The 7,742-nt window shown below is 44.1% G+C and overlaps 1 non-coding gene across 1 annotated transcript; it reads left to right on the top strand.

Annotated features, from left to right (window-relative positions):
- LOC122726940 lies at nt 1–107 on the top strand. The gene has a single exon (XR_006352931.1). It is a non-coding gene; the product is annotated as a U6 spliceosomal RNA (small nuclear RNA).
- The last annotated feature ends 7,635 nt before the right edge of the window (nt 108–7,742 follow it).

Below are 7,742 nucleotides of genomic sequence, written 5' to 3' on the forward strand. Positions count from 1 at the left end.
GTGCTCGTTTTGGCAGCACATATACTAAAATTGGAACGATACAGAGAAGATTAGCATGGCCCTTGCTCAAGGATGACACGCAAATTCGTGAGGAGTTCAGACAACAGCCAGCAACCCTGGATGCTCGGAATGCAGAGTAGTTTTAATCGGGGGAGGCAAAATAAGGATGTTAAGGGCCCTAAGGGCCAGAGTAAGGAATTTCAGGTTTTTTCTAGACACAACAGGTGGCCTTTTAAGCATGGTAACATGGTCAGATCTGTGACCTACGAGGATTTTGGCAGCCATATATATATAGGACAAAGCAACTGATGGCATATGAAGGTAAAGAGTTGAGGTTATGAATCTGGATGTCTGAGAGACTAGTAGTGCTAGGTGAATAATATGTTTGGGAGAAGGGTTTTCAGTTGGGATGCTGGGTGGGACGCCTACGAATCCAGGAAAAGATGGAGATAGATATCTAGATTTGGAAGTCATGTGTGTAGTGATAATCAAAACCATGGAGCCATTCATGTGGTGCTACTTGAACCCATAGAAGCTGATGACATCACCAAGGGAGAGAACAGAGGGAGAAAAGAGCCTTCTGGATTCCTTACACTTAGGGGTCAGGAGCCATATGATGGTCAATAAAGGAGACTGAAAGGAACAGAGAGACAGGAAGAAAACCAGAAGAGAGATGCCCTAGGATGAAGGAGTCTGTAATAAACTGCAGAGATCAAAGAAGATGAGGACCCAGAAAAGCATCATTGTCTGGAGAGAGAACTTTTCTGTAGAGTGAAAGGCTAATTAATACTAACTCTGAGTGTGAGACACTGAAAAGTGGAGACAAAGTAGAAGCAGAGAATAGAGACTCCTCTTCAGGTGAAAAGGGACAGAGATGGGGTTTTTTGTTTGATTGGGTTTTTTTACACAGGTAAGATCTAAGTGTATGTATATGCTTCCAAGAACCCATAAATAAAATGAGAACTAAGTACCAAAGCTGAGAGAGAGATACATGCAAACAGAGATCTTGTGCTCCAGGAACTTCCGTTCCTGAGGCTGCTGGTTAACTGGCCAGCTTTGCTTTGCCATCACTCAAGTGACTGTCCGAACTCTTCCTTAGCATTGAATGCCTCTACTCCACATAGCACACCACTTACAGGGTCAGATATGCATGTTCTGTCTCCACTATGAACTTCCTCAGGCATGGCCAGCAACCGTCTATATTCCCCATGGGCAGTATGTGATAACGGCTTGGTCCATCCCCCTTAGACAACTTTCCTCATGTCCTCTTCTCCAGGATCCGGAGAGATTAGCTTGTAGTCAACTCCATTATTCACACTAATAGCTGAAACAAGCCCAGTCAATTCAAAATTCAAAGAGCCCAGTTCTCATCTGGGTTTTCAATGCCAATCTGCCTTCTAAAATGAAGTTGAAATAAGTTAAAAATAAGACCTCTCGAGGGAGACATTAAGAAAACTGGTTTCTTAATGTTTGCCTGCTCTTCAGTCTTCCAAGGAAAGGAGTAGGGAAGCATAGAGGTTAAGGACAGAAATTCAAAGGTCTAAGACATACCATAATATTCATGGCAGTTCTTTTGTGGTAGCAAAGCAACCAGATGCAATGACAGTAAAGGAATGTTTTGACTGAATATCCCTTTCTTATGAAGGAGGGTTGTCTATGGTCCTTGGGGTAGAGGTGTTTTTAGTGCTAAAGGAACTCTCCCCAATGAGCAAAGACCCTCCATCCATGTAGATAAGCATCCACTCAGCAACTTACAGTCCTTAGAGCTGTTTGGGGGGCCACACAGCCAGAATAACTCAGAGGTGGAGCATAAACCCAGGTCCTCCTAATACCCAAAAGAGGCCCTTGTTGTCTCTATCAGAATTTACAGGGGCAGCTAGGTGGCGCAGTGGATAAAGCATCGGCCTTGGATTCAGGAGTACCTGAGTTCAAATCCAGCCTCAGACACTTGACACTTACTAGCTGTGTGACCCTGGCAAGTCACTTAACCCCATTGCCCCGCAAAAAAAAAAAAAAAAAAAGAATTTATAAAATGTTAGTTAAAAAAAAAAGAAGGTAAGATGACTAAGTTCTTAGACTTCTAAGGGATTCTACCCAGCTATAATTGAATAGATTAAGTACAGTCAAGCCCCCAAACAAGATCTCCCTTGTGTGAAACCAAAATCTCATCAGACAAAGAAGACTTATAGGTATCATTAGTATATTATCCAATATAAAAAGTCTTTATCAAATATTCTTTTTAAAGTCATGTCTTCCATCATCCAGGATCTGGCAGAAATCAGCCTGCAAACTGAGAAGTAAGGAAAGGGTTGGGGCTAGGCTTGTAAGGCATTCATAATCTTTGGGTCTTTGTAGAGTAAAGCCTCATCAAAAGTTTAGATTTCACCAGATTTGGGGAATTTCTGGGGAGAAAGTCGGTACCCTAGGGTAGGGGACAGAGAACAGAGAATGTGGAATCTGCTGGGGGAGGAAGGAGAGAGGCAAGTATGAAGTGAGGCAAGGAAAGACCCACTTTCCTGACGCTTAGCTGACTCGTACTAGTGAGACTGCAAAGCTCCTCCTCTCTTAAAATTCTATTCTAGTGCTTCATCCTGGAAGATGTGGCCCTAATCCTCAAGAATTATGCCAACAGAAGACAATAGTAATCCCCGGCCGCCGCGCCGCCCCCCCCCCCCCCCCCCCCCCCCCCCCCGCAAAAAATTACTAGGTGCTTACTATGTCATCATGTACTGTGCTAAGCACTGGAGTCACAAAGAAAGCCACAACCATCCCCGCCTCTCCTACACCACAACTCCCACCCCAATAAAGTCCCTGCCCTCAAAGAGCTCACATTCTAATGGGGAATAACTAGGTACAAACAAGACATGTACAGTGTAAATGTTAATTAATCTCAGAAGGAAGACATAAGGAGGGGGATGAGGGTAGGAAAGAGACAGGGAAAAACCTACTACAGAAAACAGGATTTCAGATGAGTTTTGAAGGAAGTCAGGAGGCAGAGGTGAGGAGAGAGAGCATTCCAGGCATAAGGGACAAGCTGGTGCATAGGTCGAGTTCAGTGTCCTTTTCAATGTAACTTCACATGAAGCACATAAAGGGGAGTAAAGTATAAGACTGGAAAGGGAAGGAAGGGCTCACACTGTGAAGGACATTAAGTGCCAAATGGGAGATTTTATATTTGATTCTAGAAACAATACGGAGTAGTAGGGGACATGGGGATGGTGTTGGGGGGGGGGATGGGATGTGGTCAGAACTATGCTTTAGGAAAATCACTTTGGCAACTTCATGGAGATGGGACTGGACAAGGAAGAGAGACTGGCAGGCTATTATAAGACACAAGGTAATGACCCCTTGCCCCAGGGTGGTAGAGAAAATTTGTATCTGAGAGATCTTATGAAGGTAGAAATGACAAGTCTTGGTAACAGACTGGATATGGGGGATGAGTGAGAGAAATGACCAGGATGACACTAAGGTTACAATCCTGGGTGGCCAGAAGGATGGTGGTACTCTTGACAGAAATAACGAAGCTGGGAGGAAATGTGGGGAGAGAAACATGGTCTTTTTTAGCCATGTTGAGTCTGTGGTGCCTACAAGGTCTTCTAGATCAAGAGATCCACTGGGCAACTGAAGCTCAGGGGAGAGGTTAGAGCTGGATATCGAGATCTGGGAATAAACTGCATAGAAATATTACTTGAATATGTGGGCTTCAGTAACTGATGAGATCACCAAGTGAGAACATAAAGGAAAAAAAAAGAGGGCCCAGGACCAATCAATCCTTGTTTGGGCAGGTCCAACCTACCAAGCTGGACTAATATCAGCTAGCATTTAAAGGTCTGCAAATGTCATCATTTGATCCCCACAACTATTATTACTCCTACTTTACAAATGAGGACACTAAAGTGGGCAAAGGTCAAGTGACAGGCCCAATAAGTGGTTTGCCAGGGTCTGAGGCTAGATTTGAACTCTGGTTGTCCTGCCTCCAAAGTCTGGCAATCACTGTACTGAACTGGAAAGACTGAGTTCACTGGGTATCTAGTGTCCAAGGACCAATTTAATTAAATGAAGTTGACTTGGTTACCAGGTGACAGTTTTTTCCCTAAGCTGTTATCAACTCATGAAATTCTTAAGGTGAATGGAGGTGGGGAAGGGGAGTAAATTACAACCCCATGAAGTCTTAATGAAGGCAACTAGATAGCTCAGTGAATACTGACTGGACCTAGAGTCAGGAAGACCCTAGTTCAAATTTGGCCTCAGACACTTACTAGCTGTGTGATACTAGGCAAGTCACTTAACCTCCGTTTGCCTTAATCTACTGGAGAAGGAAATGGCAAACCCCTTCGATATCTTTGCCAAGAAAACTCCATGGACAGAATGATCCGGGGGTCACAGAGTCAGATATGAGTGAATGATGAACAAGAAGTCTGAAAGTCAATATCCTGAAGATCTTACAATCACTGCATACCACAATAATAGCCAATCCCATTAAAATACAAAGATTTAGGAGCAAGACTGCTTTTCTTATTGTTGGTTGTTTTGGGGGGGGGGGGTTGTTGTTTTTTTTTGGTTTTGGTTTTTGCAAGGCAATGGGGGTTAAGTGACTTGCCTAGGGTCATACTGCTAGTGTCAAGTGTCTTGAGACCAGATTTGAACTCAGGTCCTCCTGACTCCAGGGCTGGTGCTTTATCTACTGCACCACTTAGCTGCCCCCCCCCAAATTTTTTTTAATTCCCCTTCAGGGCGGAGCCAAGATGGTGGAGGAAAGACATTAAGCTTACAGGGCTCCTGATACAATAACCCCAAAAATAGCAATAAAAGAACCCTTGGGGCAGAAAAACACACAAAAATACAGGCTGAGAGCTTTCTCCAGCTATAGATTTCAGGGGGCCCTGCTGGGCCACGAATAAAGGCTAACCCCACAACCCGGCCAACACACCAGACACCCACCAGAGGAATTTGCCCCAGTGCCTCTGAATCGGCTGCAGCACCGGCGTCTTCTGGAACAGAGCTCGTGGTTGGACTGAACAGCTGGCCTGGGGGGGGGAGGGGGGGAGGTGTAAGTGCAGGGGCACCAGTGGATTAGGGGGAAGGATTCGACTGTCCCACCACAGCGGGCAACCAGGAAGAAATCCTGAGCAGCGGGAGACCCAGGTTGGGGAGGGGAGCAGGGGAGCAATCTCATCAGAAGCTGAGAACCACACCACAAAAAGTTTTGCTGGTTGGTTTCTTAGTAAATAGGCCTGAGGTTGTCTCTGGACCTGAGAACAGGCCAGGTGAGATTAAAGCCTGCCCCGCCTCAACCCAAAACACCTGGGACCCTCTGAAGCTGAGAACAGGAGTGAAGCCAAGAAGCAGCCCCGAAGCTCCACCGTCCCACCCAGTGGAGAGTTTAAAATCAAGTGAAAGCGAGGCCAGGCAAGCTGAGAAGCCCAATCATTCCCCAGGCCACGCTGTAGCTTGAACAGTGTGTCCTGGAAGCAGCACCACACTTAAAGAAAGAGTTAAAAGCCAAGAAATAGTAAGCCAGGATGAGCAGGCAGAGAAAGCAGAAGACCATCGAAAACTTCTTTGGGGGTAAGGTAGACCACAATACAACCTCAGAAGAAGAAGATAATAACGGGGTCAAAGCTCCAACATCCAAAGCTTCAAAGAAAAATATGAATTGGTCTCAGGCCATGGAAGCTCTCAAAAGGAACTTTGAAGAGAAAGTAGGAGAAATAGAAAGAAGATGTAGAGAAAAGGAGGAAAGAATGGAAAGGGAAATGAGAGTGATGCAGGAGAGTCATGAGAAAAAAGTCAATAGTTTGAAAAGCCAAATGGAAAAGGAGATTAAAAAATTGTCTGATGAAAATAACTGCCTAAGAATTAGGATTGAACAAATGGAAGCTAGTGACTTTATGAGAAACCAAGACACAGTAAAGCAAATCCAATTGAATGAAAAAATAGAAGGCAGTGTGAAATATCTCCTTGGAAAAACGGCTGACCTAGAAAATAAATCTAGGAGAGATAATTTGAAAATCATTGGACTACCTGAAAACTACGACCAAAACAAAAGCTTAGACACCATCCTCCAAGAGATTGTGAGGGGAAATTGCCCTGATATTCTAGAAGCAGGAGCTAAAATAGAAATTGAAAGAATCCACCAATTACCTCCTGAAAGAGATCCCAAAAAGAAAGCCTCCAGGAATATTATAGCCAAATTACAGAACTCCCAGGTCAAGGAGAAAATACTGCAAGCAGCTAGAAAAAAGGAATTAAAATACTGTGGAGCTCCAATAAGGATAAAGCAAGATCTAGCAGCTTCTACATTAAAGGACTGAAGGGCATGGAACATGATATTCCAGAGGGCAAAGGAACTGGGACTTCAGCCAAAAATCACGTACCCAGCAAAACTGAGTATAATTTTTCAGAGGCAAAAATGGGATTTCAATGAGAAAGAGGTCTTTCAAGCATTTGTGATGAAAAGACCTGAACTGAATAGAAAATTTGACTTTCAAATACAAGATCCTGGAGAAGCATAAAAAGGTAAACAGGAAAAAGACTTTATGAGGGATATTAAAAGATCAAACAGTTTACATTCCTACATGGGAAGATAATACTTTGAAATCATAAGAACTATCTCAATAAGAAATTCAGGGGCTGCTGGGTGGTGCAGTGGATGGAGCACTGGCCCTGGACTCAGGAGAACCTGAGTTCAGGTGTGACCTCAGACACTTGACAATTAATAGCTGTGTGACCCTGGGCAAGTCGCTTGGCCCCAGTTGCCTCACCAAAAAACAAAACAAAACAAAAATTCTTCACAAGAAATTCACAGAAGACAGGGCTGAACTGAATATGAAGGGATGATATCTGTAAAGCATTTATGTTTTGTTCTTTGTAGGGCAGATGGAGAGGGGTGTCTTATGTCTGGGGCTGGATTTGAGCTTGGGGGGCCTCCTGGGTCCAGGGCTGGTGCTTTGTCCACTGTGCCACCTAGCTAATCCATGATGACATCATTAAAATAGGGTTGAGGTGTAGCAGGAATAAACTGGGGGAGGGAGAAGGGAAGAGATGGTCTGGGGAGAGGTATTTCACATGAAGGAAACAAGAAGAAAGCTTATGGAGGAGAGTAGAAGAGAGGGAAGGAGTTGGGGAGTGAGTGAACCTTAATATCATCAGAATTGGCTCAAAGAAGGACTAACATATATACTCAAGTAGGTATAGTAATACACTTTTGCGGGGGGGGGGGGGGGGTAAGTGGGGGAGAAGGAAAGGAAGAAAGGACAGATTGAGGGAGAGAGCAGTAAAAAGCAAAATACTTTCAAGGAAGATGAAGATGTTCTGCATTACTGCACCAGTATGACATATGGAATTGCTTGATCTCATAGAGAGGGTTAAGGAGGGAGAAAGAAAAATTTAGAACACAGAATTAGCTCAGGGACCCTGATCTCATTGGAGTGGGCTCATGGAGGGAATAGCTTTCATACCCAATTGGGAGGAGCAATCTATTTAACCCTGCAGGAAAATAGGAGGGGAAGTGGACAAGGAAGGAAGGGTGAAAAAGGGGAGTGCAGAGCAAGGGAGAGGATAGTCAGAAGTAAGGTACCTCTGAGGAGGAATAGGTAAAAAGAAGATAGAGTAAATGTCATGGGAAGGGAATGGGATGGAGGGAAATAGTTATGATGATTGATTATAATGGCAAAATGTATGATGCCTACTTCGCCGGGCTTTTGTGAAGAAGATTCTCTGTCAAGCTTAAGGTACTATAT

The sequence above is a fragment of the Dromiciops gliroides genome, chromosome 4, assembly GCF_019393635.1.
Source record: "Dromiciops gliroides isolate mDroGli1 chromosome 4, mDroGli1.pri, whole genome shotgun sequence".
NCBI classification, from domain to species: domain Eukaryota; kingdom Metazoa; phylum Chordata; class Mammalia; order Microbiotheria; family Microbiotheriidae; genus Dromiciops; species Dromiciops gliroides.